Source organism: Anser anser, assembly GCF_964211835.1.
Source record: "Anser anser genome assembly, chromosome: 25".
NCBI classification, from domain to species: domain Eukaryota; kingdom Metazoa; phylum Chordata; class Aves; order Anseriformes; family Anatidae; genus Anser; species Anser anser.
In genome coordinates this window covers 7,500,449-7,520,440 of record NC_139746.1, presented here as the reverse complement: position 1 = coordinate 7,520,440, position 19,992 = coordinate 7,500,449, and the positions used below count along the sequence as shown (strand labels likewise).

Sequence of the window (19,992 nt, the reverse complement as noted above, 5' to 3'; positions counted from 1 at the left end):
GTGAGTCCAGAGTGTGCACTGGCACCACTGGTGATGCAGTGCAGTGAGTCCAGAGATTGCACTGGCACCACTGGGGATGCACCTCAGTGAGTCCAGAGAGTGCACTGGCACCACTGGTGATGCACTGCAGTGAGTCCAGAGAATGCACTGGCACCACTGGGGATGCAGTGCAGTGAGTCCAGAGAGTGCACTGGCACCACTGGGGATGCAGTGCAGTGAGTCCAGAGAGTGCACTGGCACCAGAGGGAATGCACTGCAGTGAGTCCAGTGAGTGCACTGGCACCACTGTGGATGCACTGCAGTGAGTCCAGAGAGTGCACTGGCACCACTGGGGATGCAGTGCAGTGAGTCCAGAGAGTGCACTGGCACCACTGGGGATGCAGTGCAGTGAGTCCAGAGAGTGCACTGGCACCACTGGGGATGCACTGCAGTGAGTCCAGAGAGTGCACTGTCACCACAGGGGATGCAGTACAGTGAGTCCAGAGAGTGCACTGGCACCACTGGGGATGCAGTGCAGTGAGTCCAGAGCGTGCACTGGCACCACTGGGGATGCACTGCAGTGAGTCCAGAGAGTGCACTGGCACCACTGGGGATGCACTACAGTGAGTCCAGAGATTGCACTGGCACCACTGGGGATGCAGTGCACTGAGTCCAGAGAGTGCACTGACACCACTGGGGATGCAGTGCAGTGAGTCCAGAGAGTGCACTGACACCACTGGGGATGCAGTGCAGTGAGTCCAGAGAGTGCACTGGCACCACTGGGGATGCAGTGCAGTGAGTCCAGAGAGTGCTCTGGCACCACTGGGGATGCAGTCCAGTTAGTCCAGTGAGTGCACTGGCACCACTGGGGATGCAGTGCAGTGACTGCAGAGAGTACACTGGCACCACCGGGGATTCACTGCAGTGAGTCCAGAGAGTGCACTGGCACCACTGGGGATGCAGTGCTGTGACTCCAGAGAGCGCACTGGCACCACTGGGGATGCAGTGCAGTCAGTCCAGTGAGTGCACTAGCACCACTGGGGGTGCAGTACAGTGAGTCCAGAGAGTGCACTGGCACCACTGGACATGCAGTGCAGTGAGTCCAGAGAGTGCACTGGCACCACTGGGGATGCACTTCAGTGACTCCACAGAGTGCACTGGCACCACTGGGGATGCAGTGCAGTGAGTCCAAAGACTTCACTGGCACCACTGGGGATGCAGTGCAGTGAGTCCAGAGAGTGCACTGGCACCACTGGGGATGCACTGCAGTGAGTCCAGAGAGTGCACTGGCACCACTGGGGATGCACTACAGTGAGTCCAGAGAGTGCACTGGCACCACTGGGGATGCAGTGCAGTGAGTCCAGTGAGTGTACTGGCACCACTGGGGATGCACTTCAGTGAGCCCAGAGAGTGCACTGGCACCACTGAGAATGCACTTCAGTGAGTCCAGAGAGTGCACTGGCACCACTGGGGATGCACTGCAGTGAGTCCAGAGACTGCACTAGCACCACTGGGGATGCAGCGCAGTGAATCCTGTGAGTACACTGGCACCACTGGGGATGCAGTGCAGTGAGTCCAGAGAGCTCACTGACACCACTGGGGATGCAGTGCAGTGAGTCCAGAGAGTGCACTGGCACCACTGGAGATGCAGTACAGTGAGTCCAGTGAATGCACTGGAACCACTGGGGATGCAGTGCAGTGAGTCCAGAGAGTGCACTGGCACCACTGGTGATGCAGTACAGTGAGTCCAGTGAGTGCACTGGTACCACTGGGCCTGCAGTGCAGTGAGTCCAGAGAGTACACTGGCACCACTGGGGATGCAGTGCAGTGAGTCCAGAGAGTGCACTGGCACCACCGATGATGCAGTACAGTGAGTCCAGTGAAGTGCACTGGCACTACTGGGGATGTAGTGCAGTGATTCGAGAGAGTGCACTGGCACCACTGGGGATGCAGTGCAGTGAGTCCAGAGAGTGCACTGGCACCACTGGGGATGCAGTGCAGTGAGTCCAGAGAGTGCACTGGCAGCACTGGGGATGCAGTGCAGTGAGTCCAGAGAGTGCACTGGCACCACTGGGGATGCAGTGCAGTGAGTCCAGAGACTTCACTGGCACCACTGGGAATGCAGTGCAGTGAGTGCAGAGAGTGCACTGGCACCACTGGGGATGCAGTGCAGTGAGTCCAGAGAGTGCACTGGCGCCACTGGGGATGCACTGCAGTGAGTCCAGAGAGTGCACTGGCACCACTGGTGATGCAGTACAGTGAGTCCAGAGAGTGCACTGGCACCACTGGGGATGCACTGCAGTGAGTCCAGAGAGTGCACTGGCACCACTGGGGGTGCAGTGCAGTGAGTGCAGAGAGTGCACTGGCAGCAGTGGGGATGCAGTGCAGTGAGTCCAGAGAGTGCACTGGCACCACTGGGGATGCACTGCAGTGAGTCCAGAGAGTGCACTGGCACCACTGGGGATGCACTTCAGTGAGTCCAGAGAGTGCACTGACACCACTGGGGATGCACTGCAGTGAGTCCAGAGAGTGCACTGGCACCACTGGGGATGCAGTGCAGTGAGTCCAGAGAGTGCTCTGGCACCACTGGGGATGCAGTGCAGTGAGTCCAGAGACTGCACTGGCACCACTGGGGATGCAGTGCAGTGAGTCCAGAGAGTGCACTGTCACCACTGGGGATGCACTGCAGTGAGTCCAGAGAGTGCACTGGCACCACTGGTGATGCAGTCCAGTGAGTCCAGTGAATGCACTGGCACCACTGGGGATGCACTGCAGTGAGTGCAGAGAGTGCACTGGCACCACCTGTGATGCAGTACAGTGTGTCCAGTGAGTGCACTGGCACCACTGGGGATGCAGTGCTGTGACTCCGGAGAGCGCACTGGCACCACTGGGGATGCAGTGTAGTCAGTCCAGTGAGTGCACTGGCACCACTGGGGATGCAGTGCAGTGAGTGCAGAGAGTGCAATGGCACCAATGGGGATGCACTTCAGTGAGTCCAGAGAGTGCACTGGCACCACTGGGGATGCAGTGCAGTGAGTCCAGAGATTGCACTGGCACCACTGGGGATGCAGTGCTGTGACTCCAGAGAGCGCACTGGCACCACTGGACATGCAGTGCAGTGAGTGCAGAGAGTGCACTGGCACCACTGGTGATGCACTTCAGCTTGTCCAGAGAGTGCACTGGCACCACTGGGGATGCAGTGCAGTGAGTCCAGAGAGTGCACTGGCACCACTGGGGATGCACTGCAGTGAGTCCAGAGAGTGCACTGGCACCACTGGGGATGCACTGCAGTGAGTCCAGAGAGTGCACTGGCACCACTGGGGCTGCAGTGCAGTGAGTCCAGAGAGTGCACTGGCACCACTGGGGTGCACTGCAGTGAGTCCAGAGATTGCACTGACACCACTGGGGATGCAGTGCAGTGAGTCCAGAGAGTGCACTGGCACCACTGGGGATGCACTACAGTGAGTCCACAGAGTGCACTGGCACCACTGGGGATGCTCTGCAGTGAGTCCAGAGATTGCACTGGCACCACTGGGGATGCAGTGCAGTGAGTGCGGAGAGTGCACTGGCACCACTGGGAATGCACTTCAATGAGTTCAGAGAGTGCACTTGCACCACTGGGGATGGGTTTCAAGCCAACTGCATTAACCGCTCATGCTTCTTTCTTATGAGACGTTAGTAAACCAATTACATAGCCTTGTCAAGACTAAATCACAGGTAAAAATCCTGTACATCTCATGTGGCCAACCACTCCCAACTAGGATTCTAAGAACCAGGAGGTTCGGTGAAAATAGGGCTAGTGCTATTAGAGGGGTGATTATTAGGGTAAGCCCTAAGCTGTCTTTAATGGAGAAGTACGGGTGGAATGGGATTTTGTCGCAGTCTGATACGATTCCTAGTGGGTTATTTGAGCCTGATTCGTGTAGGAAGGTTAGGTGGACTAGGGTGATTCCTGCAATTAGGAAGGGCAGTAGGAAGTGGATGGCGAAGAATCGGGTTAAGGTTGGATTGTCTACTGAGAATCCTCCTCAGGCTCATTCTACTAGAGTTTGCCCAATGTACGGGATGGCTGAGAATAGGTTGGTGATTACGGTGGCCCCTCAGAATGACATTTGTCCTCATGGTAGGACATACCCTACGAAGGCAGTTGCTATTAGGGTGAGTAGGAGGATTACTCCTGTGTTTCAGGTTTCTTTGTATAGGTAGGAGCCGTAGTAGAGGCCTCGTCCGATGTGTAAGTAGATGCAGATAAAGAAGAGCGAAGCACCGTTGGCGTGGAGGTTGCGGATGAGCCATCCGTACTGGACGTCTCGGCATGTGTGAGCTACTGAGGAGAAGGCGAGTGAAGTGTCTGCGGTGTAGTGTATGGCTAGTAGCAGGCCTGTTAGGATTTGTGTGGCTAAGCAGATGGCTAGAAGGGAGCCGAAGTTTCATCAGGCAGAGATGTTGGAGGGGGCGGGTAGGTCGATTAGGGAGTTGTTGATTATTTTTAGTAGGGGATGGGATTTGCGGATGTTAGGGGCCATTAGTGAGTCTGTGTGTTATTAGGATTATTACCAGGATGGAGAGGGCGAAGGATCCTAGGTAGGCCTTAATTAGCCCTGTGTGTATTGAGGTTGCGGCTTTGCTTGCGGCTACTTGTAGTTCAGCAAGGCCCTCTGGCCCTATTTTTTTGAGTCAGGAGAGGTCGATCAAGTGTAGGGCAATGTTTTGTCCCTTTTCTAGTAGGTTTTTGGAGAAGAATCGGTGTACTAGGGGGTTGAAGTACCCTAATGCAGAGGAGAAGTTTATGAGGGGGTTTGGTTTGGGGTGAGTGAGGGTGTGTGTTATGTTCGATAGTTCTAGGGCTAGGATGATTCCTAGGATTGTTATGAGGATGGCAGCGGTTTTGGTGATAAGGGGTATGGTTATTGGGGGGGTTTTGGTTGGTGTGATGAAAGAGGTAATGATTATTCCTGCTGTAATGCTGCCTAGGGCGAGTCGGGTTAGGGGGGCGGTGATTAGTGGGTTGTTTTCGTTTATTGATACTATTGGGGGGATTCGGGTTTGTCCAGCTTGGACTAGGATGGTTATGCGGATGCTGTAGGTTGCGGTGAATGCTGTGGCTATAAGGGTTAGGAGTAGGGCTCAAGTATTTAGGTATGATGTGTTTAAGCTTTCGATGATGAGGTCTTTTGAGTAGAATCCGGCTAGGAATGGGGTTCCTATCAGCGCCAGGTTTCCGATGGTTAGGCAGGAAGTAGTGACTGGGAGTATTTTCTGTAGGCCTCCTATCTTTCGGATATCTTGTTCTCCGTTTAGGTTGTGGATGATAGACCCTGAGCATAGGAATAGTATGGCTTTAAAGAAGGCATGGGTTGAGATGTGTAGGAAGGCTAGTTGTGGGAGGTTTAGTCCGATAGTGACTATTATTAGTCCTAGTTGGCTGGATGTTGAGAAAGCAATGATTTTTTTGATGTCATTTTGGGTTAGGGCGCATGTGGCAGCAAATAGGGTTGATAGAGCACCTAGGCATAGGCAGGCAGTTAGGGCTGTCTGGTTGGTGGCTAGCAGGGGGTGCATGCGGATGAGCAGGAAGATTCCGGCTACTACTATGGTACTGGAGTGCAGTAGGGCTGATACTGGGGTGGGGCCTTCTATTGCTGCGGGCAGTCATGGGTGGAGTCCAAATTGGGCGGATTTTCCTGCGGCTGCGAGGATTAATCCTATGAGGGGGAGGATTGGGGTTTGGTGGGGGTGTACGGCTTGTTGGATCTCTCAGGTGTTGAATGTTGAAGCTAGTCATGCTATGCTCAGGATCAGTCCGATGTCTCCGATTCGGTTGTAGATTACGGCTCGTAGGGCGGCGGTGTTGGCATCTGCTCGGCCTTGTCATCAGCCGATGAGAAGGAAGGACATGATTCGTACTCCTTCCCAGCCTACGAATAGGAGGAATATGTTGTTTGCGGTTGTTAGGAGGAGTATGGCGACTAGGAATGTCAGTAGGTAGGTGAAAAATTTTGTTACGTATGGCTCTGAGGCCATGTATCATATGGCGAATTGTAGGATTGATCATGTTACAAATAGGGCGATTGGAAGAAATGTTATTGAGTATTGGTCTATTTTTAGGCTCAGGGGGATTTTAAAGTTTATAATGAATTTTCACTCCCAGTGGCAGGTGACAGATTCTACTCCCGAGTAGATGAATGCGGTTGTAGGGGCTAGGCTAATTAGGAATGCGGTTTTAACAGCGCGGGTGGTGGCTTGTGGGGTGTTTTTAAAGTTTTTAAATAGAAATGGCAGGATGATTGGGGTTAGGAGGATTGTCAGCGTGAGTAGTGTGAGGGAGTTGATTAGTAGTGTGGGGTTCACTACTTTTACTTGGATTTGCACCAAGATGGGTGGTTCCTAAGACCAGTGGATTGCTGTTATCCTTTAAAAGTAAGGGGGCTGAGGTTTTAGGCTCAGATGTAAGAGTTAGCAGCTCTTGTTGGTTAAACCCTCCCCTCGGCAGGTAAGAAGGTTTGAACTTCTATTCTTAGAATCACAGTCTAATGTTTGGTTTAAACTATACTTGCATGAGGGGATTCCGGAGATCAGTTCGGGTTTGAGGATTAGGAGGAATATTGGGATAATGTGGAGTGTTATGAGCAGGTGTTCTCGCGTGGTTGAGTTTTGCATAGATGTGATGTGGGAGGGGATTGAGCCTCGTTGGGTCATTAGTAGTATGAATAAGGTGTAGGAGGCGGTTAGTAGGGTTGCGATTCCTGTTAGGATGATCGTGAAGGCAGATCAGTTGAATAAGGTGATTATAATGGTTAGCTCTGCTATGAGGTTTGTTGTTGGGGGTAAGGCTATGTTTGTTAGATTGGCCAGCAATCATCAGGTAGCTATGAGTGGTAGGAGAGGTTGTAGGCCTCGTGTGAGTAGTAGAATTCGGCTGTGCGTACGTTCATAGTTTGTGTTGGCTAGGCAGAATAGTATGGAGGAAGTTAGTCCATGGGAAATTATTAGGATCATTGCCCCTGAGAATGATCAGTGGGTTTGGATTATTCCTGCGGCGATAACTAGGCCTATGTGGCTAACGGATGAATAAGCGATTAGTGATTTTAGGTCTGTCTGTCGTAGGCAGATTGAGCTAGTCATTAGGGCGCCTCATAGGGCCAGGGTTAGGAAGGGGTAGTGCAGGAGGTTGGACAGTGGGCCCATAAATAGAGTGACTCGTATAATTCCGTATCCTCCTAGCTTTAGTAGTAGGGCGGCGAGGAGTATTGAGCCTGCGATGGGTGCTTCTACGTGGGCTTTTGGCAGTCAGAGGTGTAGGCCGTATAGTGGGGCTTTTACTATGAATGCTATGAGCAGTGCTAGACCTGATAGTATTCCTGTCCATGAGGTGGATAGGGTTGGGTGGGTTAGTTGTAGGGTTGGCAGGTGCAGGGTGCCAATTTTCACGTATAGGTGTATGATTGTGATTAGCAGGGGTAGAGAGCTTACTGGCGTGTAGAATAGCAGGTAGATGCCAGCGCTTAGGCGTTCTGGTTGGTTCCCCCATCGGGTGATTAAGATTAGGGTGGGAATGAGGGTTGCTTCAAATGAGATGTAAAATAGTGCTAGTTCTGTGGTGGAAAAGGCTAGTAGGATGAATGGCTGGACTGCGACTAAGGTTGAGATAAAGATTCGTTTGCGTTGTAGGGGTTCTTGTTGCAGGTGGTTTTGGCTTGCTATGATTATGAGTGGGAGTAGTCAGCAGGATAGTACTAGGAGGGGGGATGAGATTTGGTCAATTCCTGTTCAGTTGGATAAAAATTTGTAGGGGTAGTAGGTTGGGATTAATCACTGTAGGCTTAGGGCAGCGATTAGGAGGCTGTATAAGGTGGTGTTAGTCCATAGAAATTTTGGTGGAGACAGCAGGGCTGTTGGAAGAAGTATGATTGTGGGTAGGATGATTTTTAGCATTGCAGGAGGTTTAGGTTGTGTAGATGGTCGGAGCCATGTGTGCGGGTGGAGGCTACTAGGATGGCCAGGCCTGTGCCCGCCTCACACGCTGAGAAGGTTAGCATGAGAATTGGTACCATGGTGAATGAGGAGACTTGGTTTTCGATGGATCATATTGATAGGCCTACGAATATCGATAATATTATGCTTTCAAGGCATAGTAGGGCGGATACTAGGTGGGTTCGGTGGAAGGCTAGTCCTAGTCCGCTGAAAATGAAGGCTGAGTAGAAGCTTAAATGTAGGGGCGACATAAGAAAGTTACAGGGTTGGCTGTAATCTGCTGGGTCGAAACCAGCTATCTTTTTGGTTAGACTAACTTTCTGTTATTCTGCTCATTCTAGGCCCCCTTGAATTCACTCGTAGGCCAGTCCGAGTGTTAGGAGAAGGAGGATCACTACAGTTCAGGTGAGGGTCATTAGGGGGGATTGGAGTTGGACGGCTCATGGCAGGGGGAGTAGGAGGGCGATTTCTAGGTCGAATAGGACGAACAGGATGGCTACTGAGGAAGAATCGGACTGAGAATGGTAATCGAGCAGATCCAAGTGGGTCGAATCCACATTCGTACGGTGAGAGTTTCTCTGAGTCGGGGTTTATTTGGGCGAGTCAGAAGTTTAATGCGGTTAGGGCGGCGCTTAGGATTGATGATAGGGCGAATATGAACATGAGTGCGTTCATTGCTCTCCTCTGGGTTTATACCAGATTCTAGAGATTGGAAGTCAATTGTAATTAATATACTAGAAGAGCAAGATCCTCATCAGTAGATGGTTATGTAGAGGAATAGTCAGATGACGTCTACGAAGTGTCAGTATCAGGCTGCTGCCTCGAATCCGAAGTGGTGGTCTGATGTAAAGTGGAACTTGATCAGTCGGAAGAGGCAGACGGTCAGGAAGGAGGATCCGATGATTACGTGGAGTCCGTGGAATCCAGTGGCAACGAAGAAGGTAGATCCGTAGACGCTATCGGCGATTGAGAATGGGGCTTCGTGGTATTCTATTGCTTGTAGGGCTGTGAAGTAGAATCCCAGGAGGATCGTTAGGGTTAGGGCGTGGATGGCGTGTTTTCGGTTTCCTTCTGTGATGCTGTGATGGGCTCACGTTACGGTAACGCCTGAGGCTAGTAGGATGGCTGTGTTTAGTAGGGGGACTTCTATCGGGTTGAGTGGTTTAATTCCTGTTGGGGGTCATTGGCCTCCTAGTTCTGGGGTTGGGGCCAGGCTCGAGTGGAAGAACGCTCAGAAGAACCCTAAGAAGAAGAATGCTTCGGATGTGATGAAAAGGATTATGCCGTATCGTAGGCCTTTTTGGACTGCGGGAGTGTGATGGCCTTGGAAGGTGCTTTCTCGTACAATGTCTCGTCATCATTGGAGTATTACTAGGAGTATTGAGATGAGGCCTAGGGTTAGTAGTATGGATGAGTTGTAGTGGAATCACATGATTAATCCTGAGGTTGTGAGTAGGGCGGCGGCTGCCCCGAAGATTGGTCAAGGGCTTGGGTCAACTATGTGGTATGAGTGTGCTTGGTGTGCCATTAGATGTTTTCTTGTAAGTATAGGCTTAGAAGGAGCACGAAGACGTAGGCCTGGATTATGGCTACTGCTACTTCTAGGATGGTTAGGAGTAGTAGGATGATTATTGTTAGGATGGATACTGCAGGAAGGGTGGGTATTAATGCAATGGAGGCTGTAGAGATGAGTTGGATGAGTAAGTGTCCTGCTGTAAGGTTGGCTGTAAGGCGGACTCCGAGGGCTAGGGGGCGGATTAGTAGGCTGGTTGTTTCGATCAGGATTAGTGCGGGGATTAGGGGTGTAGGGGTACCTTCGGGTAATAGGTGGGCTAAAGAGGCTGATGGTTGGTTTCGTAGGCCTGTTAGTAGTGTGGCGAGCCATAGTGGGAAGGCTAGGGCTATGTTCATAGATAGTTGGGTGGTTGGGGTGAATGTATATGGAAGGAGGCCTAGAAGGTTGATTGTAAGAAGTATGATTATTAGGGATGTAAATATTATGGCTCATTTGTGGCCATTTTTGTTGAGTGGGACTATTAGTTGTTTTGTGATTAGGTGAAGGAGTCATGTTTGGATAGTAGAAAGGCGGTTGTTGATTCATCGGTTGTTTGGGGACGGGAATAGTAGGGCTGGGAAGAGTAGGGATAGTAGGATTAAGGGGATGCCAAATAGATTGGGGCTGGAAAATTGGTCAAAGAAGCTTAGGTTCATGGTCAGGATCATGGTGTGGGTTTGGTAGTGAGGGAGGTCTTATTTGATGGGGGGTTGGTTGTGGTGAAGGCTAGTAGTTTTGGTTGGATGAGGAGTGCTAGGGTTAATCAGGTTATAATTATGATTGAAAATCATGGTGCGGGGTTAAGCTGTGGCATATCATTAAGGAGGGGGAAGTCCCTCTTTGGCTAGCTTAAAAGGCTAGTGCTGTTGCATAGCTTCTTAATGATTAGGATGATGATAGAAGGGACGATCAGGCCTCGAAATGTGGGAGTGGGGTTGATTCTACTACAATGGGTATGTAGCTGTGATTAGCCCCGCAAATTTCTGAGCATTGTCCGTAAAAAATCCCAGGCCGGGTGGTAATGAATGAAGTTTGGTTTAGTCGGCCTGGGATTGCGTCTGTTTTAACTCCGAGCGTTGGGACTGCTCAGGAGTGGAGTACGTCTCCTGCAGTAATGATCACGCGGATGGGGGATTCTATTGGGATAACTACGCGGTGGTCAACTTCTAGCAGTCGGAAGTGGCCGTTGGGTAAGTCTGGGGTGGGCACTATGTAGGAGTCGAATGATAGGTCTTTGAAGTCTGTGTATTCGTAGCTTCAGTATCATTGGTGGCCGATGGCTTTTAGGGTGAGGTCTGGTTCATCGATTTTGTCCATTATGTAGAGGATTTGTAGGGATGGGAGGGCGAGGAGTACCAGGACGATAGCAGGTAGGATTGTCCAGATCAGCTCTACTTCTTGGGCGTCTACAGCATTGGACGAGAGTTTTTCTGTTAGTATGTGGGCTAAAAGGTAGAGAACTAGGCTGCAGATAGCTAGGGCAACGATTAGGGCGTGGTCGTGGAATTCAACGAGTTCTTCTATGATGGGTGATGAGGCGTCTTGGAATCCTAGTTGGGAGTGGTTGGCCACATGAGATGTACAGGATTTTTACCTGTGATTTAGTCTTGACAAGGCTATGTAATTGGTTTACTAACGTCTCATAAGAAAGAAGCATGAGCGGTTAATGCAGTTGGCTTGAAACCAGCATGTGAGGGTTCGATTCCTTCCTTTCTTGTACTTGGACGAAGGCCGGTTCCTCGAAAGTATGGTATGGGGGAGGGCAGCCGTGGATTCATTCAACGTTTGTGGTAGTTAGTTCTGGTTGTAGGACTTTTCGTTTGGCCGGAAAGGCTTCTCAGATGATGAATATTAGTATGATTACGGCTACTATTGAGATTAGGGAGCCGATGGAGGAAATGGTGTTTCATAGTGTGTAGGCGTCGGGATAGTCCGAGTATCGTCGGGGTATTCCTGCTAGGCCTAGGAAGTGCTGGGGGAAGAACGTTAGGTTTACTCCTGTAAATATTACCCCGAAGTGGGCTTTTGCTCATGTTTGGTGTAGGGTAAACCCAGTGAGTAGTGGGAATCAGTGAGTAAATCCTGCTAGAGGCCATCCTAGTATAGGTAGAAGGTAAGTAAGGCCAATTTGGGGCTGTAAACTAGGATGATGGCGATTCAGCCTAAGTGGGAGATGGACGAGAAGGCTAGGATTTTGCGTGTTTGTGTTTGGTTCAGTCCTATTCAGCCTCCTAGTGCTGTTGAGGCTAGGGCCATGGCGGTGAGTAGAGCTGGGTCGAGGGATTTGGATGTTAGTAGGAGCAGGGTTAGTGGGGGGAATTTTATGAGGGTCGAGAGTAGCAGGGCTGTTATTAGTGGCGATCCTTGTAGTACTTCTGGGAATCAGAAGTGAAATGGCACTAGGCCCAGTTTAATAGCGATTGCTGCTGTCAGTAGTAGACAGGAGGTTGGGTGGTTTATTTGTGTGATGTCTCATTGGCCGGTGACTCAGGCATTGGTTATGCTAGAGAATAGGACCAGGGCGGAAGCAGCTGCTTGGGTTAGGAAGTATTTCGTTGCGGCTTCTACTGCTCGTGGGTGGTGGGATTTGGCAATTAGGGGAATGATGGCTAGTGCGTTGATCTCCAGTCCTGTCCAGGCCAGAACTCAGTGGTTGCTGGAAATTGTGATTGTGGTGCCCAAGATGAGGCTGAAGGTTATGATTGGGGTCGCGTAAGGGTTCATTAGTAGAGGAGGGGGTTAAACCATCATTTTCGGGGTATGGGCCCGATAGCTTGATTAGCTGACTCTACTAGAAAATAATATAAGGGAAGTATGGAGAATTTTGATTTCTCTTGTGTGGGTTCAATTCCTACTTTTCTAAGGTCAACAGGAAATGAGAGGGCTGTTATACCTCTATGTTCACTTTATCATAGTGACCCTTTGTAGTTCAGGCACATTTCCTTATGTAAGGAGGTAGGCCTGCATAGCAGATAGGTATGCTGATGTGTCAGAGGCACAGAGCTAGTGTGAGGGGTAGGAAGTTTTTTCATAGTAGGTGCATTAGTTGGTCATATCGGAATCGTGGGTATGAAGCTCGGACCCATAAGAAACCAGAAGATAGTAGGAGGACTTTTGTGGCTAGGATGACGGGGAATAGTTCTGTGGGTGGCCCTAGGGCGCTTGGGTTTAGGAATATGATGGCTGTAAGTGTATTTATTAGCATAATGTTCGCATATTCAGCTAGGAAGAATAAGGCGAAGGGTCCTGCGGCGTATTCAACGTTAAACCCTGAGACTAGCTCAGATTCACCCTCTGTGAGGTCAAAAGGAGCTCGGTTTGTCTCTGCTAGGGTGGATACGTATCATATTATTGCTAGGGGTCATGAGGAGAAAATGAAGTATAGAGGCTCCTGTGCGACGGCAAAGGAGCTGAGTGTGTAGCTTCCGCTTAGTATGATTATTGATAGCAGGATTATGGCCAGTGTCACTTCGTATGAAATGGTCTGTGCTACTGCCCGTAGGGCTCCGATTAGTGCGTATTTTGAGTTCGAGGCTCAGCCTGATCATAGGACTGAGTAGACGGCTAGGCTTGACATGGCTATTAGGAAGAGAACTCCGAGGTTTAGATCTGCTAGGGGAAATGGGAGTGGTAGTGGTGCTCAAGTGGTGAGGGCTAGGACAAGGGCTAGTATTGGTATCAGAATGAATAGAAGTGGGGAAGAGGTAGAGGGTCGGATGGGCTCTTTGGTAAATAGTTTCAGTCCGTCCGCAAATGGTTGAAGTAGGCCAAAAGGCCCGACAACGTTAGGGCCTTTGCGGGATTGTATGTAGCTTAGGATTTTCCGTTCTACTAGGGTTAGGAAGGCTACGGCAATCAGGATTGGGATGATGTATAGGAGGGATATAACGAGGCAGCTTAGTGTTGTTATTTGAATCATGGGTGAAGCTAGGGAGAGGATTTGAACCTCTGGGGAAAGGGCTTAAGCCTTCTGCACTTGCCGGGCTCTGCCACTCTAGCTGGTCCTTTTCTAGGATTGAAAGTGGTGGGGGAAGGCCCTCTTCACGGTTTAGTTGGTTTCACTGCTTAGAGGGGGGGGGCGTGCTTGTGGTATTGGCCCCACTTTCCCGGTCCTTTCGTACTGGGGAGAGTGTGTCATAGATAGAAACCGACCTGGATTGCTCCGGTCTGAACTCAGATCACGTAGGACTGTTAATCGTTGAACAAACGAACCCTTAATAGCGGCTGCACCATTAGGATGTCCTGATCCAACATCGAGGTCGTAAACCCCCCTGTCGATATGGGCTCTTGAGGGGGATTGCGCTGTTATCCCTGGGGTAGCTTGGTCCATTAATCAATTATATTGGGTCTGGTCACTGTTAGCACTTTGAGGGGTAGCTCTAGGTAAAGAGGTATGGTCTTGTTTTTGGAGGATTTGTTCTCCTCCAAGGTCGCCCCAACCGAAAAATATCGACCAGGCTCTGCGATGGTAGTGGCCCCAGTGGGGTTGATTGAGGATTCGCGGTGGTCGTTGATTTTTAAGTTCCACAGGGTCTTCTCGTCTTATGTTCACATCCCCGCTTTTGCACGGGGAGATCAATTTCACTGATTATCTGTGAGAGACAGTTAAGACCTCGTTTAGCCATTCATACAAGTCTCGATTTATGGGACAATTGATTGCGCTACCTTTGCACGGTTAGGATACCGCGGCCGTTAAACCTAAGTCACCGGGCAGGCATCACCTTCAATACTTGTTTAATTTGCTGAAGGCTATGTTTTTGGTAAACAGTCGGGCCTTATTAATTTGCCGAGTTCCTTTCACAGATTTTAATCGCTCTTATAGGCGCTCCTGAGTCGGGTTAACAGGGTTAGTTAATACGTGGTCTTGTAGGGGTTTTTGTATCTGTCTAGGTCTGTTAATAATGTTTCTATGTAAGCTTGCGCCGTTAGAGGGGTGTGGCCCTGAGTTACTTATTTTAGCATTAATTCTCCTATATTCATAGGTTGACCTGTTTGTGATAAGGGAATCATCTTATTTTGGTATTTTTAGGTGGTGGAGCTTTGACGCACTCTTTTTTGATGGCTGCTTTAGGGCCCACGGTAGGATCAGTAGTAAGAATTATCCGCTAGTCGAGGTTGTGTCCTTTTTTAATGGAGCTGTCCCTCCATTAAATAGCTCTTAATCATCTCATTAGGGTTCAGGATGTCCGGTAGGGAGGATTAAGGGGGAACTTAGATTCGTTTCACAGGTAACCAGCTATCACCCAGCTCGGTTGGCTTTTCACCTCTACTGACAAGTCATCCCACTCTTTTGCAACAGAGACGGGTTCGCTCTCTTTAACTGCTTGAAAGTAGCTCGCTTGGGTTTCGGGGGGGCAAACTTTAGTTCACTTTGCTTGGTTGTTCTCGCTAAACCATGATGCAAAAGGTACAAGGGTTGATCTTTGCTGTCTGTCGCTTTGATTGTTTCACTGCTATTTCATCTTTCCCTTACGGTACTGGGGTCTCTATCGCGTCTAAGTGTCTTTTCTATCGCCTATACTAAGACTGTAAAATGCTTTACTTTAATTAGTTTAGTAAATTCTTTAGTTTTGGTGTACTCTTTGTGTGGTTGAGCTAGAGGGGGGGCTTCAAGACGATCCGGTCTAGTAGATATCTTTCAGGTGTAAGCTGAGTGCTTTGGTGTTATAGCTACGTCTTGATATTCCAAGTACACCTTCCGGTACACTTACCTTGTTACGACTTACCTCATCTTCAGCGTATTTATGGTATTAGTTATGTGGGATGTGGCTTTTGAGGAGGGTGACGGGCGGTATGTACGTGCCCCAGGGCCGGCTTAAAGTAGGCTCTATTGTCCCACTTTACTGCTAAATCCGCCTTCCAGAAGTGGTTTCACGCTTCTTTCCGTGTGCCCTATGAATAGGGAATGTAGCCCATTTCTTCCACTCCATAGGCTATACCTTGACCTGTCTTATTAGCGGGGTGCTATTGTGTCCACTGTTGTGCTCTCATTCGAGGTGGGCTGGCGACGGCGGTATGTAGGCTGTGTTGGCAAGGGGTGGTTGGGTTAATCGGGGATTATCGATTGTAGAACAGGCTCCTCTAGGTGGGTTTGGGGCACCGCCAAGTCCTTAGAGTTTTAAGCGTTTGTGCTCGTAGTTCTCTGGCGGATACTTCGGTAAAGTAAGTATCAAGATTTAGGGCCAGGCATAGTGGGGTATCTAATCCCAGTTTGGGCCCTGGCTTTCGTGGGTTTAAATCAGTCGTTAGTTCCTAAGATCATCTTAATGGTGTGTTTAGGTGCATCTTGGGCTTATGACAGCTCAGTTGCATTTTGATCTTAGTTAGCTAGGATAGGCATTTTACCACTCTTTACGCCGTGTCAATAGGACGGTTGATTTGGGTTTCTTGTATGACCGCGGTGGCTGGCACAAGATTTACCAACCCTTGAAGTTAGGCTGTTGCTATAACTAAGTCAAGTTTGCACTCATTGCTTAATGTTAATTACTGCTGAATACCCGTGGGGGCGTAGCTTAGCGAGGCGTCTTGGGCTACTACTTGGGTGTGCCTGATACCCGCTCCTCAAGGCCTGTATGGGGGTAGGTGGTCGAGGGCGTTTACACTGGGGCGCGGATACTTGCATGTATATATTTAGCAAAAACCAACCGTAAGGTTAGGACTAAGTCTTTTGTCCGCAGGCATGTTTTATGCCATCTTGGCAACTTCAGTGCCATGCTTTGTGTTAAGCTATGTGGACGGGGGTGTGGTTAGCTGATAGTTGAGTGGTGAGTGAGAGTGAAGTATATGAAATTATTGCTTGTGTTTACTATTTTTAGTACTGGAGTTTCTCTAAGTCCTAGGACTAGGAGGAAATGGTGTTTCATAGTGTGTAGGCGTCGGGATAGTCCGAGTATCGTCGGGGTATTCCTGCTAGGCCTAGGAAGTGCTGGGGGAAGAACGTTAGGTTTACTCCTGTAAATATTACCCCGAAGTGGGCTTTTGCTCATGTTTGGTGTAGGGTAAACCCAGTGAGTAGTGGGAATCAGTGAGTAAATCCTGCTAGAATGGCAAAGACGGCGCCTATGGATAGGACGTAGTGGAAGTGGACACTATTTGTCTGATCCGTACTAATTACCGCCATCCTACTCCTTCTATCACTCCCCGTACTCGCCGCCGGTATTACAATATTACTAACTGATCGAAACCTAAACACCACATTCTTCGACCCCGCTGGAGGAGGAGACCCAATCCTGTACCAACACCTATTCTGATTCTTCGGACACCCAGAAGTCTATATTCTGATCCTACCGGGGTTCGGAATCATCTCACACGTAGTCACGTACTACTCAGGCAAAAAGGAGCCCTTCGGCTACATGGGAATAGTCTGAGCCATACTATCCATCGGCTTCCTAGGATTCATCGTCTGAGCTCACCACATGTTTACAGTAGGAATAGACGTTGATACCCGAGCCTACTTTACATCAGCCACTATAATCATTGCCATCCCTACCGGAATCAAAGTATTTAGCTGACTAGCCACCCTGCACGGAGGAACAATCAAATGAGACCCCCCCCAATACTATGAGCTCTAGGATTTATCTTCCTATTTACCATCGGAGGATTAACAGGAATCGTTCTTGCAAACTCTTCCCTAGACATCGCCCTGCACGACACGTACTACGTAGTTGCCCACTTCCACTACGTCCTATCCATAGGCGCCGTCTTTGCCATTCTAGCAGGATTTACTCACTGATTCCCACTACTCACTGGGTTTACCCTACACCAAACATGAGCAAAAGCCCACTTCGGGGTAATATTTACAGGAGTAAACCTAACGTTCTTCCCCCAGCACTTCCTAGGCCTAGCAGGAATACCCCGACGATACTCGGACTATCCCGACGCCTACACACTATGAAACACCATTTCCTCCTAGTCCTAGGACTTAGAGAAACTCCAGTACTAAAAATAGTAAACACAAGCAATAATTTCATATACTTCACTCTCACTCACCACTCAACTATCAGCTAACCACACCCCCGTCCACATAGCTTAACACAAAGCATGGCACTGAAGTTGCCAAGATGGCATAAAACATGCCTGCGGACAAAAGACTTAGTCCTAACCTTACGGTTGGTTTTTGCTAAATATATACATGCAAGCATCCGCGCCCCAGTGTAAACGCCCTCGACCACCTACCCCCATACAGGCCTTGAGGAGCGGGTATCAGGCACACCCAAGTAGTAGCCCAAGACGCCTCGCTAAGCCACGCCCCCACGGGTATTCAGCAGTAATTAACATTAAGCAATGAGTGCAAACTTGACTTAGTTATAGCAACAGCCTAACTTCAAGGGTTGGTAAATCTTGTGCCAGCCACCGCGGTCATACAAGAAACCCAAATCAACCGTCCTATTGACACGGCGTAAAGAGTGGTAAAATGCCTATCCTAGCTAACTAAGATCAAAATGCAACTGAGCTGTCATAAGCCCAAGATGCACCTAAACACACCATTAAGATGATCTTAGGAACTAACGACTGATTTAAACCCACGAAAGCCAGGGCCCAAACTGGGATTAGATACCCCACTATGCCTGGCCCTAAATCTTGATACTTACTTTACCGAAGTATCCGCCAGAGAACTACGAGCACAAACGCTTAAAACTCTAAGGACTTGGCGGTGCCCCAAACCCACCTAGAGGAGCCTGTTCTACAATCGATAATCCCCGATTAACCCAACCACCCCTTGCCAACACAGCCTACATACCGCCGTCGCCAGCCCACCTCGAATGAGAGCACAACAGTGGACACAATAGCACCCCGCTAATAAGACAGGTCAAGGTATAGCCTATGGAGTGGAAGAAATGGGCTACATTCCCTATTCATAGGGCACACGGAAAGAAGCGTGAAACCACTTCTGGAAGGCGGATTTAGCAGTAAAGTGGGACAATAGAGCCTACTTTAAGCCGGCCCTGGGGCACGTACATGGTTAAACATGACTGTTAGTAGTGTGGCGAGCCATAGTGGGAAGGCTAGGGCTATGTTCATAGATAGTTGGGTGGTTGGGGTGAATGTATATGGAAGGAGGCCTAGAAGGTTGATTGTAAGAAGTATGATTATTAGGGATGTAAATATTATGGCTCATTTGTGGCCATTTTTGTTGAGTGGGACTATTAGTTGTTTTGTGATTAGGTGAAGGAGTCATGTTTGGATAGTAGAGAGGCGGTTGTCGATTCATCGGTTGTTTGGGGACGGGAATAGTAGGGCTGGGAAGAGTAGGGATAGTAGGATTAAGGGGATGCCAAATAGATTGGGGCTGGAAAATTGGTCAAAGAAGCTTAGGTTCATGGTCAGGATCATGGTGTGGGTTTGGTAGTGAGGGAGGTCTTATTTGATGGGGGGTTGGTTGTGGTGAAGGCTAGTAGTTTTGGTTGGATGAGGAGTGCTAGGGTTAATCAGGTTATAATTATGATTGAAAATCATGGTGCGGGGTTAAGCTGTGGCATATCATTAAGGAGGGGGAAGTCCCTCTTTGGCTAGCTTAAAAGGCTAGTGCTGTTGCATAGCTTCTTAATGATTAGGATGATGATAGAAGGGACGATCAGGCCTCGAAATGTGGGAGTGGGGTTGATTCTACTACAATGGGTATGTAGCTGTGATTAGCCCCGCAAATTTCTGAGCATTGTCCGTAAAAAATCCCAGGCCGGGTGGTAATGAATGAAGTTTGGTTTAGTCGGCCTGGGATTGCGTCTGTTTTAACTCCGAGCATTGGGACTGCTCAGGAGTGGAGTACGTCTCCTGCAGTAATGATCACGCGGATGGGGGATTCTATTGGGATAACTACGCGGTGGTCAACTTCTAGCAGTCGGAAGTGGCCGTTGGGTAAGTCTGGGGTGGGCACTATGTAGGAGTCGAATGATAGGTCTTTGAAGTCTGTGTATTCGTAGCTTCAGTATCATTGGTGGCCGATGGCTTTTAGGGTGAGGTCTGGTTCGTCGATTTTGTCCATTATGTAGAGGATTTGTAGGGATGGGAGGGCGAGGAGTACCAGGACGATAGCAGGTAGGATTGTCGAGATCAGCTCTACTTCTTGGGCGTCTACAGCATTGGACGAGAGTTTTTCTGTTAGTATGTGGGCTAAAAGGTAGAGAACTAGGCTGCAGATAGCTAGGGCAACGATTAGGGCGTGGTCGTGGAATTCAACGAGTTCTTCTATGATGGGTGATGAGGCGTCTTGGAATCCTAGTTGGGAGTGGTTGGCCACATGAGATGTACAGGATTTTTACCTGTGATTTAGTCTTGACAAGGCTATGTAATTGGTTTACTAACGTCTCATAAGAAAGAAGCATCCCCAGTGGTGCCAGTGCACTCTCTGGACTCACCGCACTGCAACCTGAGTGGTGCCAGTGCAGTCTCTGGAGTAACTGCACTGCATCCCCAGTGGTGCCAGTGCACTCTCTGGAGTCACAGCACTGCATCCCCAGTGGTGCCAGTGCACTCTCTGGACTCAC

The 19,992-nt window shown here is 49.4% G+C and overlaps 2 long non-coding RNA genes across 2 annotated transcripts in view; both read left to right on the top strand.

The window, feature by feature from the left end:
* The window catches only part of LOC310886298, a 139,261-nt gene that overhangs the window by 14,532 nt on the left and 104,737 nt on the right, over positions 1-19,992 (top strand). The gene's annotated exons all lie outside the window — the stretch shown is intronic.
* Positions 9,481-18,984, top strand: LOC310886295. The gene is made up of 2 exons (XR_014575265.1): positions 9,481-9,839; positions 18,506-18,984. It is a non-coding gene; the product is annotated as an uncharacterized lncRNA (long non-coding RNA).